The 16,792-nt window shown below is 36.5% G+C and overlaps 1 protein-coding gene across 1 annotated transcript in view; it reads right to left on the bottom strand.

The window, feature by feature from the left end:
• Positions 1–16,464, bottom strand: part of PIK3C2G (phosphatidylinositol-4-phosphate 3-kinase catalytic subunit type 2 gamma) — a 410,590-nt gene extending 394,126 nt beyond the window's left edge. Inside the window, exon 1 of the mRNA XM_061124127.1 lies at positions 16,367–16,464. The gene's annotated coding sequence lies outside the window, so the exon portion shown is untranslated. The remainder of the gene's footprint in view (positions 1–16,366) is intronic.
• Between the last annotated feature and the right edge of the window lie 328 nt (positions 16,465–16,792).

The raw sequence follows: 16,792 nt of genomic DNA, 5'->3' as shown, positions 1-16,792 counted from the left end.
TATCAGAGAAAGGGCAGCCCCTGCCAGCTGCTTCAACTCTGTAAATATCCTAAGATGCAAATATCATCCAAATAGCCCCAGTGTTCAGAATAGGAACAAAAAGATGTTTATTTTACAAAAGAACAAAGAACCTTTCCGAAAATTGTCTGTTCTGAATCACTATATCTGCAGGGACAAGATGAGAAGAAGGTGAAGGGAGTAAATTATGAGATTGAAGAAACATGATTTTTGTTTCAGATAGCAAGTTGTAATGTGTTGAAAATTTAGCAGTTTTTAAAATATGTTTTCATGTCTTGGGAGATAAAGATTGTGCCAGCATAAGGCATGTCAAAGTGTAATCAAGCTAAACCATCTGTATTTCAGCAAGGTGGAGGGCAAGTCCATATTATCTATAGCAGCAAACCTGGGTTCGGAAAAAATTCTGAGTTGGCCACATGGTCTGAAATTCCTATCTCTCCATCTTATGAGCCAATTTTATGTGTCATGCAGACACTATTTTAGATTGACATAAGTATGATCTTTTTCAGCTCAATTTGCTGAATGAATACAGAGAAGACTATAACTATTTATATATAACTTAATGATATATATAATTAAAGCATGTTATGTATAAAATTTGGATTACCTTACTTTTTCCATTTTCAATTTGTAATTGAGTGGTAAGGTAAACATACTATTTACATGAGCTCTGATTATTTTCATGTAAGCACAGACAGGAGATACTTAGGAAAAACATTAATTTCCAAGGAGTCTCCATCAGGTGACTTTTTATGTGAATAATTGACATTTTCTTAATAATGTATACTCCTATAGAAGACACTTCCTATTAGACTACCTCAAGCACTTATATGTGGAAAACTAGAAGCTCTCACTTATGCTTATTTTTGAGGGATATTGACTTGAAAATATCAATTCATTTATTCACACCTCTATTTACTCATTTGCACATTTATTTATTCAGTATGTGTTTTAAAATACATTGTGTCAAGTGCTGTGCAAAGCACTAGAAATATAAAAAGGATAAAGCACAGCTCTTGCCCTCAAGTATTTCACAGACATAAATTTATAATACAGATGTATGAGAATGACTTTAATAGACAAAGTCTTCATTTTGTTTGGTGAAATTTCATATCAAACATCATTAAGATTATTTTACTTTAGAAAGTGCAGAAGTAAAATTCATAAAGCATATATTTAAGGCTTATATATTGGGTATGTTTTGTTCAGGTCACTGAGACCTGGTTTCAAGAATACTTCGATTCCTAAGTATTGTTAAGGTTTTAGCCTCAAACATGATAAAGCAGTTGAAGCAGTAATTCATTCAATTCCTCTGAGTGTGTTTTAAGAATAAACATGACAATGGAAAGTCAGCCTCCAGCTCTGAGTAACAGCTCTGGGGGAAATTACCTAGTGTGACTGAAGCCTGATTCAGGGGAGGACAGAGACAGTCAGGAAATTTGACACCAACCCTGAAGGGAAGAAATCTTCAGACCCAATCCAGTTAACCCTTGAAATATGACACTCAATAGGGGCTCCATAAACACAGCCTAGTGGTATTTGGGAAGAACTAACAGTGTTTCGCCTATTGTTAGACAAATCTATTCTGAAAATTAGGACTAAGAAATTTTATGTGACTGAAGCAGTAGTGGCCGCTGTTTTCTTTGCCTACTTTTGCAACTAATACGTAGGTCCCTATTGCTTAATTAAGTCTCTGTTACTGAGTGTTTGGCCAATGCAAGAGGCACGGGTTTGATCCCTGGGTCAGGAAGATCCTCTGGAGAAGGAAATGGCAACTCACTCCAGTTATTCTTGCCTAGGAAATCCCAGGAACAGAGGAGCCTGCAGGACTACAATCCATGGGGTTGCAAAAGAGTCAGACACAACTGAGCAACTAAACAACAACATCATTGAGTGTTCTACTAGTAATGAATGAGTAAGTTAGAGGGTTCTGTCAATAATTTACTTGGTTTCCAGAGAAATAATTTACATTAAACTTTAAGTAACAACATTAGGAAAAGACAATTGCAATTTATCAAAGTGGATTGAGCAAGGTTTTAGGAAGAGATGATTCCTAAACTAAGAGAAAAAAGAAGCAGTTTTCCAGACAGGTTTGGCAAAAGGAAGAGGAGGTCCTTGGTTTTCCAGACAGAGACTATTATTTGTGAAAAGTCAAGGAGAAAAATAGGAAGAAAGAAAAACAAGAATAGGAAAGAGGGGATAAAGAAACTGTGAAATGCAGAAGAAAGATGAAGATGGAAGAAAAATGAAGATGTGAAAAGATACTCTGTTGGAACAGAGTGCTAGCTGCTGTGTTAGGGCATGAGGAAGACTAACATAGTCTTGTGACCTAAATGGAAAGAGAATTGTCATCAGGTTTTATGGCAGGAACACCTGTGCCAAGTGGATAATTGACTCTTACATTTAAGAGGTACAAGGAAAGAAATTGGGAACCAAAAATATGTCTTCACTTAACTGACTTCCAAATTAGAATTCCTCAAACTGTCATGGTCACATGAGAGCTTAGGGAGTATTGTTTTTATGGACTAGTTATTTAAGCTACTGAAGAATAAACTTCAGATTAATCAAAAAGATGGAGATACATCAACATTGAGACTACTGATGAGCATTAAATATACACATATTATCTTGAAAAACTCAGATAGATGAGGGATATAGGAGGCAGTTTAATATGGCTGCACTGAAAATCTAGATAGAGTTCAACTTTAGTAAAAAGTAGGGAAAGTGAAGAGAACATGTACACATTTTTGGAAGAGTTTTTATTAACCATATGGTGACTGTGTTAGAATTATTATCCTTATAATACTTTGTGTGTAATGCTTGGTAAAACAAGCAGTATTCTCCGAAGCATAGAATGATAACTGATAGCATCAGAATGAACTCATCAGATTTTTTTTTCAAAAGAAATCATATTTATCTATCTATAGTTTTCTTTATTGGAAAAGTCTACAAATAAAGCCCATCCTAACAGCAGTGAGCACCTCTACCATCCAGGCTGTGATATAAAAATACCACTTCCTATGAAAAGAAACAAAGCTACTTGAAGTACCACCTGTCTTTGAGAAAAGGGCAGCTAATGTAACATGAGCCTAGCAAATCCTATTATTCTAGTTAATAAGGAGGTTGTCACAGAATATAAGGATGCACCAATAGAAGTTGAGAGCCAACTTGAAAAGGCTTACATTGTCCAAAAAGTATAATAAGCTGAAATGGATGAAAGCATATTAAACATGTTAGATGCCTGAATTCACAGTGATACACAGTCACACCTACAACTAACTGATTGCCTTTGTATGACACAAGGCTAATAAACTACACAATAAAACATGTTTTGTCCTTTTTTATATGAAATGATCTAAGTAATAATGTGAAATGATTTGAAATAATATGAAATGTTATGAATAATATGAAGTGATCTAAGTAATAAATGAGGCAAAGTTTCTCTTTGTACAAATACTGCAAAGATAAGTGAAGAAAGAATGATGAAGTCAGGTTATCAATATTTTACAGTAAGTCATGAATTATAAAATCTAGACATCTAGCATTGGTGGCTGCTAACATCACAAAAAGAGGAGCGGCTAGCATTTTGTGCCTTCTTTAAGATTCAAAACTGCCATGAAGTCTTGCCAACAAAATCTAATCTTATTCTGTCTACATATGCTTCTAGATCCAGTCACCATGCACAAGGATACCAGAAAGAATTAAATCAGGATGGAAACTGATGTAGAAAATTAAGCTAGTTTCTTCTGCAAATAAATTAGAAGACAAAAAAGCGAGATGAAATACATCAATTGAAAAAGACTGTAAAAACTCATTCCTGAACCCCTCCAAAGAAATAGAGAATATAAAAGAAAGTCATACACTTTAGGGATACACATTTCAATGATGAAACTATATACAAAAGTATAGATGTGACATCAGAAGAGCTGTTTTTCTTGGGGGAGGAAGGGTATTGTAAGAGGGATTGGAGAGGTGTTTGAGGTGGCAAAAAATGCTTATTTCTTGACATGTAGGGTAGTTAGAAGGTTGTTCAATTTATCTATAACAGTACATTAAGCTATACATTTGGTTTATGTAGTTGGTAATATCATACATTTTAGAAAACGAATGAGTAGCCAGATTCATTGGCCATATGGAACTTGAGGACTTGTACAAATCTAAGTGAAGATGCTGAATAAGCATTTGCGTATGTAATTCTTCAATTCAGGAGATAAATTTTGTAGCTGGACCCATGAGCCTTGTCTAAGGAGCAGTTGAAGAGTAAAATAGGTATAAATGAATCTGAGAATGGAATCCCATTGTGGGGGAAAAACAGTGTTTAATAAATGAATCTAAAAAGAAAAGGTACAGAATAGTCTAAAAGGTAGGAAGAGGAATGGTAAGCCACTGTCACTTCACTTTCTCCACTTTTGATCCTGGTAAGAGAGTAAGAAGTGAAAGGCAAGTGACTTCCTTTCAGGAACCTTATGAAGTTGCACATATCACTTCTGCTCACATCCATTGGCCTGAATATATATCTGCAAGGAAGCCTGGGAAATGCAGTTCCTCACTGTGTTGCCAGGAGACCTGAAGAAGCACAGATATTTTTGTACCAGAAAGAGAAATGATGGAGGAAATTGAAGTTCTCTGGACGGCTTGGAGTTAGAATGCAAAATGATGTTGAACCAGTTGCAATTAGGAGCAAAAGTCTTTAATGGATGTGGAAAAACAAGGTCAGGGGATGGCAGTAAGTAGAAGGGACATAAGTAGGAGAGCAAAATATTATGGGTTCCTGGTTGTACTTGCCTCATCTTCTTGATACAAGGGCAGTGGGAGAATGAACGACTTCCACAGAACTGCAAAGCAGCAGAGTACTTGGAGAGCCAGGGTTACTTTTTGGAAAAGGAAGTGAAGAGGCTAAAATCAATAGTGCATCTTGCACATTAAATCTCAACCAAAGAAATACCTCTCACTACATATTTTATAAGTATGGATTTCTGTTACTCCTCTTACTTTGAGGGGATATGGAATACAAAACATTAGTTAATTTATTCAACTCTAGTTCTTAAAATTTGGTTTCCCTGGTGGTGCAGGTTGTAAAGAATCTGCCTGCAGTGCAGGAGACCTGCGTTTGACCCATGGGATGGGAAGATCCCCTGGAAGAGGGCATGGCAACCCACTTCAGTATTCTTCCCTTGAAAACCCCCAGGGACAGAGGAGCCTGGCAGGCTACATGGGATCTCAAAGAGTCAGACATGGCTGAACGATGAAAAACAGCACAGTTCTTAAAATTATCTGTTTAATTTAATTTTTAATTAAATTTTTAAATTTAAACTTTTAATTTAATTTTTAAAATTTATTTTTTTAACTGGAGAATCATGAATATATTTTTTTAATAATGGCAAATACTGCTATGCTTCTAGTAAAGAACTTGAAGCATATTGAAGTTACATGTTTAGAATACAAGACCATTCTTTAAAGGGATTTGTATTTATGAAACATTATATATTTTCATCATAAAATACTGACAATAGATTGTTCTCTGTTCTTTCAGACTATTTAGAACTAAAGTATAAACAGTTGTATTAAAGTGAAAGTGTTGGTCACTCAGTCGTGTCTGACTCTTTGTGACCTCATGGACTATAGCCCTCCAGGCTCCTCTGTCCATGGGATTCTCCAGGCAAGAATCCTGGAGTGAGTAGCCATTCCCTTCTCCAGGGGATCTTCCCAACACAGGGATCGAACCCCGGTCTCCTACATTGCAGGCAGATTCTTTACCATCAGAGCCACATCTAAATGAAAAAATGAAACTGAAATATTAGTCACTCAGTTGTGTCTGACTCTTTGCGATCCCATGGACTGGGACTCATTAAGTACCTCTGTCCATGGGATTCTCCAGGTAAGAATACTGGAGTGGGTTGCCATATCCTTCTCCAGGGGATCTTCCCAACCCAGGGATCAAACCCAGGACTCCTGCATTGCAGGCAGACTCTTTACCATCAGAGCTGCCAGGGAAACTACCTGGGAGCCACATATAATTAGGCCAAATTTCACAGAATCCTGGTCCAAAGTAATTTGGACTACTTTAAGTTTTACCTGACCCAGGAATTTAATCCTTAAATATTAATATTTTCTTGAAAGATAACAATAGTCCTTAGGGCCATTCTAGGTGCTAAACATGTTCCACGAACCTACAGCAAATAGCTATTCTACTATAACCTCCAATAAATAACTTTTTTCTATTTTGCCTTTTCCTAAACCTGAATCTAGGTTTTTTTTTTAACATTTTAAATATAAAAAAAAGCAAAGATTGTCATATTTTCTGTCTCATCTAGCTTAAGCTTCATTGTTACATACTAATATAATTTAATTTTTTTTTCTATACATGCAAAGGTTTTTCCTTATGTACTGTTTGACTGTGCATGGAAAGTAGCAGAAACAAATCAATAACAGTTTCTTCTTTGGGGGAACCCTAGTAAGGATCTGAAACTAAAGTGGTAAATAGTTTTATCTCATAAGTAAAATCTCATCATATGGTAGTGGCTTTTCAGGACATGGTTTGAGATCTGTGAGACTGAACAGAACTCAGGAAGCAATGATTCTCCATTACTGCAGTCTGTGTGGATTCAGCAGAAGGGGAGGAGGAGGGATGCACACACCGTGGTACCCATCAACTGTTCTAATAGCTAGAAACATGTCTGTGTTTTTCAGTGGGTAAATTAAACTTCCAGGTGAATTAAATACTCAAAATATCATAGATATTGAAGATATTTCTACCTAATGATACTTAGTAATCATTAGCACAAGATGTAAGAAATCTAAATTTTGACTGAATCTTTAACAAAATTATTGATATGATGAGTTTTTGCTTCTGCGGTGGCTCAGACTGTAACGAACTCACCTGCAATGCAGGGGACCTGGGTTCAACCCCTGGGTTGGGAAGATCCATTGGAGGAGGAAATGGCAACCCACTCCACTATTCTTGCCTGGAGAATCCCATGAACAGAAGAGCCTGGTGGGCTACAGTCCATGGGGTCGCAAAGAGTCGGACATGATTGAATGACTAAGCACAGCACAGCACATGATGAATTTTATTTGAGTAATAGTTAAGAGAAAGATCTCAGAAATGTTTTATAAGCCAAGTGTAGGAGAAACCAATAATAATATGATAATATGACTACATTGTTACCTTTAATGCTTCTAAGGACTTGTTTATTGTGCCAGCTCATGCAGTGAGCTATAACACGAGGCATTCCTCTAAGATACATGGTTAATATATACATACGGTTAAAATAACCATATTTTATCTTAATCATTTAAAACATATATCTGTGGTACAGCCTCTATGGAGACCAAGATGGAGGTTCCTTAAAAAACTAAAAATTGAGTTACCATATGATCCAGTCATCCAACTCCTGGACATATATCCAGAAAAAGACAAAAACTCTAACTTGAAAAGATACAGGCACTCCAGTGTTCATAGCCACACAATTTAAAATAGCCAGGACATGGAAGCAACCTAAGTGTCCATCAAGAGAGGAATGGATCAAGAAAATGTGGTATGTGTATGCATACATGCACACAAAGGAATATTGTTGTTTAGTCACTAGATGGTGTCCAACTCTTTGAGACCCTGTGGAATATAGCCTATCAGACCCCTCTGTCCACGAAATTTCCCAAGCAAGAATACCAGACTGGGTTGTCATTTCCTTCTCCATGGGATCTTCCTAACCAAGGTATCAAACTGGCATCTCTTACATTGGCAGGGAGATTGTTTACTGCTGAATCACCAGGGAAGCCCCAAAGGGATATTACTAAGCCATAAAAAAGAATAAAATGATACTATCTCCAGCAACATCAGTTCAGTTCAGTTCAGTTGCTCAGTCGTGTCCGACTCTTTGCGACCCCATGATCGCAGCATGCCAGGCCTCCCTGTCCATCACCAACTCCCGGAGTTTACTCAAACTCATGCCCATCGAGTCGGTGATGCCATCCAGCCATCTCATCTTCTGTAGCCCCCTTCTCCTCCTGCCCCCAATCCCTCCCAGCATCAAGGTCTTTTCCAATGAGTCAACTCTTCGCATGAGGTGGCCAAAGTACTGGAGTTTCAGCTTCAGCATCAGTCCTTCCAATGAACACCCAGGACTGATTTCCTTTAGGATGGACTGGTTGGATCTCCTTGCAGTCCAAGGGACTCTCAAGAGTCTTCTCCAACACCACAGTTCAAAAGCATCAATTTTTCGGCGCTCAGCTTTCTTCACAGTCCAACTCTCATATCCGTACATGACCACTGGAAAAACCATAGCCATGACCAGAGGACCTTTTTTGGCAAAGTAATGTCTCTGCTTTTTAATATGCTATCTAGGTTGGTCATAACTTTCCTTCCAAGGAGTAAGTGTCTTTTAATTTCATGGCTGCAGTCACCATCCACAGTGATTTTGGAGCCCCAAAAAATGAAGTCTGACACTGTTTCCACTGTCTCCCCATCTATTTCCCATGAGGTGAGGGGACCAGATGCCATGATCTTAGTTTTCTGAATGTTAAGCTTTAAGCCAACTTTTACAATCTCTTCTTCACTTTCATCAAGAGGCTTTTTAGCTCCTCTTCACTTTCTGCCATAAGGGTGTTGTCATCTGCATATCTGAGGTTATTTATATTTGTCCCAGCAATCTTGATTCCAGCTTGTGCTTCTTCCAGCCCAGCATTTCTCATGATGTACTCTGCATATAAGTTAAATAAGCAGGGTGACAATATACAGCCTTGATGTACTCCTTTTCCTATTTGGAACCAGTCTGTTGTTCCATGTCCAGTTCTAACTGTTGCTTCCTGACCTGCATACAGGTTTCTCAAGAGACAGGTCAGGTGGTCTGGTATTCCCATCTCTTTCAGAATTTTCCACAGTTTATTGTGATCCACACAGTCGAAGGCTTTCGCATAGTCAATAAAGCAGAAATAGATGTTTTTCTGGAACTCTCTTGCTTTTTTGATGATCCAGTGGATATTGGCAATTTGATCTTTGCTTCCTTGGCCTTTTCTAAAACCAGCTTGAGCATCTGGAAGTTCTCGGTTCACATATTGCTGAAGCCTGGCTTGGAGAATTTTGAGCATTACTTTACTAGCATGTGAGATGAGTGCAATTGTGTGGTAGTTTGAACATTCTTGGCATTGCCTTTCTTTGGGATTGGAATGAAAACTGACCTTTTCCAGTCCTGTGGCCACTGCTGAGTTTTCCACATTTGCTGGCATATTGAGTGCAGCACTTTCACAGCATCGTCTTTCAGGATCTGAAGTAGCTCAACTGGAATTCCATCACATCCACTAGCTTTGTTCGTAGTGATGCTTTCTAAGGCCCACTTGACTTCACATTCCAGGATGTCTGGCTCTAGGTGAGTGATCACACCATTGTGATTATCTAGGTCATGAAGATCTTTTTTGTAGAGTTCTTCTGTGTATTCTTGCCACCTCTTCTTAATATCTTCTGCTTCTGTTAGGTCCATACCATTTCGGTCCTTTATCAAACCCGTCTTTGCCCGAAATGTTCCCTTGATATCTCTGATTTTCTTGAAGAGATCTCTAGTCTTTCCCATTTTGTTGTTTTCCTCTATTTCTTTGCATTGATCACTGAGGAAGGTTTTCTTATCTCTCCTGGCTATTCTTTGGAACTCTGCATTCAAATGGGAATATCTTTCCTTTTCTCCTTTGCTTTTCACTTCTCTTCTTTTCACAGCTATTTGTAAGGCCTCCTCAGACAACCATTTTGCCTTTTTGCATTTGAGATTATCATACTAAGTGAAGTAAGGCAGACAGAAAAAGACAAATCACATGATATCACTTATATATGGAATAAAAAAAAATTGATACAAATGAATTTAGTTACACAATGGAAACAGACTCACAGACATAGAAAGCAAATTTATGGTTACCAAAGGGGGAGGAGGGTGAGGGATAAATTAGGAGCCTGTGATTAACATATACACACTATATATATATATGTAAAAAATATATATATATACACACTATATATATAAAATAGATAAACAAGGACCTACTGTATAGCACAGAGAACTATATTCAATATCTTGTAATAACCTATAATGGAAAAGAATCTAAGAAAGAATGTAGAAATTTAAAAAATCAGTCCAGTTGACTTTCTTTAAAGTGGCATCTGGCTGGTAGTGTGTGACTTAAAAAATTAATCAAATATTTTTAAAACTAAAAAGACAAAGTCTATTCATCGTACAGCATTACCAGCAACAAAGACTGGCAACCATTCACTTGGTTGCACAGATTTTCACCATATGTGAGACCAAGTAGATCAATCTGAAGTAGAAGGGAAAAAACTGACTGGCACTTTCTTAATTATCTTTAGGATATGGCTTGCTTTGTTATCTGAAGGAGAATAAATCTACCAGTCTAACCAATGGAAAAGAAACGGCCAATTTCCCTAGTGCTGCCTGACTTGGAGATTCAGGGTCTGAACAACTCTCCCCACTGACCAAAAAAAGAGTATCTGCCCTCAGGACCACTTTACCAACCTCCTTTCTACATGCTTTCTAAAGCTAAAATTTGTAGTAATACAAAATAGTCAGAGTCTACAGTGGCTAAGTGTTAGGTTTGCTGAATCTGAGAATATGAGAAAAGAAAGTGTCATAAGAAAGGTATAAAGGTAGACCACTTCTGGTATAAGAAGAACTATATATACATTGATTAGAATTACCTAGAAAAATGCTTACCTTCTCAAAGTAGTCAACCAGACCATGATAGTAAGATTGATGAAGTCCAGAATTTAGAGAAATCAAGTGACTGCCAGAGACCTGTAGTTAAACTAAGTCTGTTCACATTTACCATTTCTATAGCTGAATATCTGAGAAACATGTTCTAACAGCAACCAGGAAAACAATGAGAGTAATCAGAAGAGTCTACAAATGTTATTTATGAGTAATCAGTGGAGAGAATCTTTATTCCTCAAGGATGAGTAACTGGAAAAAAATCGACAGCGGAGATGTGAAAATATTCTGCAAGAAGTAAAATGACTAACAAACAAGACACTAGAGGATAAATTATTTTTGAAAAATATATGCTACAATGCCATGCCCTGCTAAGTCACTTGTCATGTCTGACTCTTTGTGACCCTATGGACCATACCCTGCCAGATTCCTCTATCCCTGGGATTCTCCAGGCAAGAATACTGAAGTGGGTTGCTATTTCCTCCTCCAGGGGATCTTCCCAACCCAAGGATCAATAGCCTGCCAGGCTCCTCTATTCCTGGGATTCTCCATGCAAGAGTACTGGAGTGAGTAGCTGTTTCCTCCACCAAGAGATTTTCCCAACCTAGGGATCAAACCCACGTCTCCTGCATTGGAGGCAGATTTTTGACCACTGAGCCATATGCTATAATATTCCTAAGTCAATTTTATAAAAATGTAAGCTTTTTTTGGTTTTTATAAAATTAGGAAATGTGTTAAATAAAATAAGAAAAAAATAAAATTTTAAGTAGTATAACAATAAAATGAAGAAGAAAGATATGGAGGAAAATGGAAAAAAGAGATATGTTAAAAACAAAACTTAATTAATTAGTGACATGCAAAGAAACTAAATATTCACACATTTAAAATATTCATTAAAAGCAGAATGACAAAGAAGAAAATGAAATTTTGAGATAAACCCTGAGAACCACTCTATGAATAGAGGAAAAGGAGCTAGTGATAGAAATGAATGAGAGGTACTCTTGCAATTGCAAAAGGCAGAGAAAAGATATCTAACATCATATTATTGAAATGAAATAGAGGTAACATTGAAGAATGCTAAAGGAAAAAAAAATCTAACTGAGCTGAATAAAGCTCTGAATATGCATATCAAACCTAAATACTTATATGGCACACATACAACCAGGAAAAACTGAGGATATATGTAAAAACTCTAAACTTTTTAAAGGACAAGGGGAAGAGGAGCGGGGGGGGAAGGAAGAGGAGGAGGGAAGAAAGTTAATCTGGCCATTGTTGTTGTTGTTCTTGTTCGGTCACTAAGTCATGTCTGACTCTTTCCAACCCCATGGATGGAGCCTACAATGTTCCTTTGTGCTCCACAATCTGCTGGAGTTTGCTCAGATTCATGTCCAGTGAGTTAGTGATGCTATCTAACCATCCAGACATAGACTTCACCTTTAAACACTAGCTGCCCTAAAACAAGGGAATAGCCGTTACATAGTGTTGAGGGCAAATATATTTTATGTCATTCAGTTTGCCATTTATAAGTGAAAATAGTTAAAACATATATTTGCATGTATGTAAGTTCTTAGAAATCTTTATACACTTCTAATGGAAAAGGTGTACTAGTTGACAAAATTTTAATCAAAATAAGAACTCAGGATTAGAGACCTAAGAGTAGATAGTAAAGATCAGTTAATGTTGACTTAGTCTAAATAATTATTATGAACAAAATTTTAAATGTAATAAGAGATTAAATTTTGAGATTTAAATAAATCTCAGAAATTATTTGGTATTAATAAGTTAGGTGAGAAATCATAGACTTATTTCAAAACTGAAAGGCATGCTAAACTTTCTGCCTTAAAAGAAGAAAGGAGATTAAAATATGCTATTTTTGTTTCACCAATGATTAAGAAAAAATAAATTCACATATAATTATTTGTACACATATATAATTGTAATGTGTCACACAGAATTATTTGTTGAAGAGCAGTGTGTATAATTTTCAAACCATGAGATGGATCAAAATTTGATAGCATTTCATTATAAAAATAAGGAAAATAGGAAAAGTATGTATTAAGAATGAAAGCTAGAATGAGGCAAGTAAGTTCAGTGGCATTTCTAATGACAGAAGTATAGATATGTGGAATAAAAAGTTATTAAAAAATAAATGTATTATCATTAAAAAAATATTACATTAAAAATATGTAATACTCAACTGTGTGGTTTTTGCAACAGAAACAAAAAGTATCAGAGAAAGGTTAAAAGTTTTTCCAAGTATGTTGCTCAAACACAGAAATACACAAACACACAAAATGAAGCAGGATAGGAAAATAGAACATAAAGCAGAAATGCATCAATATAATCTTGTTGCAGTTTCTCAAGATCTTAAAATAAATGTGGACATTTATGCATATATAAAATGTGTGTATATTTTTAAAAAGGTGAATTAATATATAATTCTGGGATTTTGTAACCAACTCAATTTATTAATAGTTTTCTGTGCTTAGTCTCTCAGTTGTGTCCGACTCTGACTCTTTGCGACCCCATGGACTGTAGCCCGCCAGTCTCCTCTGTCCTTGGGATTCTCCAGGCAAGAACACTGGAGTGGGTTGCCATGTCCTCCTGCAGGCAGTCTTTCCAACCCAGGGATAAAACCCAAATCTCCTGCACCACAGGCAGATTCTTTACTGTCTGAGCCACCAGGGAAGCCTATTAAATCTTGTATTTTTATTTTATATGATTTTCCCTTTTATCTTTCCAAGAATGAATCTTCTAATAAATAGTTAATTAATAAGTCATAGCAGAAAAAACCTGGCATATATCAATTTTAGTTTAAGTTAGACATGAAGGAAATGCTGGGTCTCTTATTAGATGGGGCAGGCACACCTGGTTAATTATTTGAATAAATAAGAATCTTAGCACCATTAAGTACAGATTACAATTGTAAAATAAATTCTACAGGGAGTAAAGGTCTATAATGTGGAATCATGAGACTCTTGTATCAGTGGTTTCAAAACTACTCTGAAGCACACATTTATTACCTGTGACTCAGGTTTGTCATTTGTTACAAGAAGTTGTCAGAAAAAATGTCCAGATATGTTTGAGAAATGCTATTACGTTCAGGTAGGAATGCTTTTTTAAAAAATAAAATTTCTTATAGACATTTATAGAGGCTTTACTGTGCTTTGTGATAGCATAGTATTGGAGTAGGGAATGGCAACGCATTACATTATTCATGCCTGGAGAATCCCATGGACAGAGGATCCTGGCAGGCTACAGTCCATGGGGTCACAAAGATTCAGACATGGCTGAGCACACACAAGAGCATAGTTTACTTTTTAAAACTTCAGTAAAGGGCTAGAGTTTGCAGTACTTTTAAAACTAATCTACTCAGGATACTTTTCAAGAGCACTTTTGTTCTGGTCAGGACTCTTGGTCACAGGCGGCAAAAGTCAATACAGAAGGAAATGTGATGTGAACTGAGGGCAGTCACAACTAAGCCTCTCTTTCTCTCCCTTGGTTCTCTCAGTATATTGGCTTCTGTGTTTTCTAAGCAAATAAACTTTTCCTCCAGGATGGGGAATATGGATAGAGGCTTCCTGGAGACATGTACTTTCTGCATAGCATATGGCCTCTGGTTAAATATTTGAAGCAGGGATTTGCTTTACCAGGCTTGGGTCCTGGTCACAGGGGTCAGAGGTAGACAGAGGATGAAGTACTAGGGTTAGTGCAGACTGGAACACAAACCTAACTTTATGTCCCGTTCACAGGAGAATGAAAACCCAGACATGACCACACCTCTTCCAGTCATACTCATTAATATTTTCTGGAAGATAGTCCTTTAGCATATGTTCCAGGAAATGCTGAATAGGAAGGAAAAATGTAATTTAATAATTACATTTGCAAACATTGATGAATGCTAACTTAGAATGTGTTAGGTATTATACTAAGTGCTCTACTTTTAACCCCTTTAATCCTCATACAAACATGAGCCTCATGAGAGTCTCTTGAGTAGGCATTATTATTGTCTTCATTTTAGAGGAAATGGAAGCACAAAGACTGTAAGTGTCTTGCAGAGTTCCTATATAAATAAAAGTGGGAAAAATGGAATAAATTTTTTTCATGAAAAAAGATTATTATATTTAAATCACTCCTATTCAAAGTTGTGCATTTGTAAGAAATAGTCAGAATGATACCTAAGCAAAAATATCACAACAAAACAGGAAGCCAGTATGATCAGGGAAATAAATCAGATGAGGAACATATGCATGTCTTTCAAGAAATATAGCAAAATAAGATCATGTTTTCTGAAAGGAATGATGAATACAGATTGTAGTAAATATGTGGATAATTCTAAACTAACAGTTGGCTGTATACATAGTGGTTTCTAATACAGAGATCAAAATAGATATAATCAAACACTAGTGTTAGTCACTGAGTAATGTACGACCCTTTGTGACCCCCATCTAATGTAGTACATCAGGCTCCTCTGACCATGGAATTCTCCAGGCAAGAATACTGGGGTAGATTGCCATTGCCTTCTCCAGGGGATCTTCCCAACCCAGGGATCAAACCTGGGTCCCCTGCATTGCAGGCAGATTCTTTACCATCTGAGCCACCAGGGAAGATCAAAATAGATACAATTAAATACTAGACCACAAGACTGTAAAAATTTGGATTGGGTTATTTAAATTTTAAATGTTCCTTATAATATCCAGGAAGAAGTACAGATATAGATAACAAGGTTTTTAAAGAAAGCATGTATAACTTTTGGAAATTGACCATATATTCAGCTACTTTTAACATAACTCAAAGTCAGTATTACATAGACTAATCTTTATGACTCTGAAGTAGTTAAATATTAGTTAAAAGAAAGTTTACAAAAGAACTCATATTTTTAACTTTAAAAACATTTCTGAATAACTCAAGGAAAAGAATCACAATAAAGTTGGAAGACGCTTAGAAATACAAAATAAAGTTGTCAAGAAAAGGAGTATTTTGTGTAAGAGAATTTCAGAGATACACATCATGCTTATTCTGCAGCTCTAAATAACTCTTCAAAATATTCCATCCAACAAAAAATATAAATGATAATAACTTGAAATAGAAAAGTGTGTCATAAAAGGACTATTGCTAATGGCTATGTGTGTGCAAAGTTGCTTCAGTTGTGTCTGACTGTGTGACCCCATAGACTGTAGCCCACCAGGCTCCTCTCTTCATGGGAATTCTCCAGGCAAGAATACTGGAGTGGGTTGCCATTTCCTTCTCCAGGGGATCTTCCTGACACAGGGATCGAACCTGCATATCTTAAGTCTCCTGCATTACTAATGGCTGATAACAGTTATAATTGATTTATGCACAAATAATTACAGTGGTTCATTTCCGCTATGATTATCTATGTATCATTTTATCAGATCATACATTTAAAGAAAAAGGTAATGATTGTTAGAAATACAATACAGTACTTTTCTAGATAGAAAAGGACTATTATATCCGTTTTTCTAAACTCCAAAACTATACGGTTTTTTTTGCTTCCTTGAAGAGGATTTCCTTATGACCAAAGAATCTCAGCTCTGACAGAAAAAAAAAAACCATGAAACCGGGGACTGAAGTTTCACCCTGGCAACATATGAGCTTATTCATTCCATCTGTGAACTCACCTGCTTACTACGATCCTTTTCTATAGGAAGTGGATGAAGCTATGTCGTTGTTTTTCCAGCTCAGTCAAGATGATCTTCTTTCCTTATGCTCATTCCACAGACTTGCTTTCTACATTGTACAAATGGCAGGTACACATGTATGAAGTTAAGTCACATGTCATGGAAAGAGCCCCTGAGATTGAGTAAGAAAGCCTTGATTCGAATCCAAGTTCTTGATATTATTAATGACGTGTGTGTGCCAGGTGCGTGCTCAATCGTGTCTGACTCTGTTACCCTGTGGACTAGAGCCTGCCGGGCTCCTCTGTCTGTGAAATACTGGAGTGGGTTATCATTTCTTTGTCCAGATTAATGACATAGATAATATTACTTATAATGTAGGTACCATGATCTTGAACCTCTCTCTGTTATTTGATATGCAATATGGCA

The sequence above is a fragment of the Dama dama genome, chromosome 22, assembly GCF_033118175.1.
Source record: "Dama dama isolate Ldn47 chromosome 22, ASM3311817v1, whole genome shotgun sequence".
Lineage (NCBI taxonomy): Eukaryota > Metazoa > Chordata > Mammalia > Artiodactyla > Cervidae > Dama > Dama dama.
The sequence above is the reverse complement of the archived record's forward strand: the minus strand, read 5'-3'. Positions and strand labels throughout refer to the sequence as shown.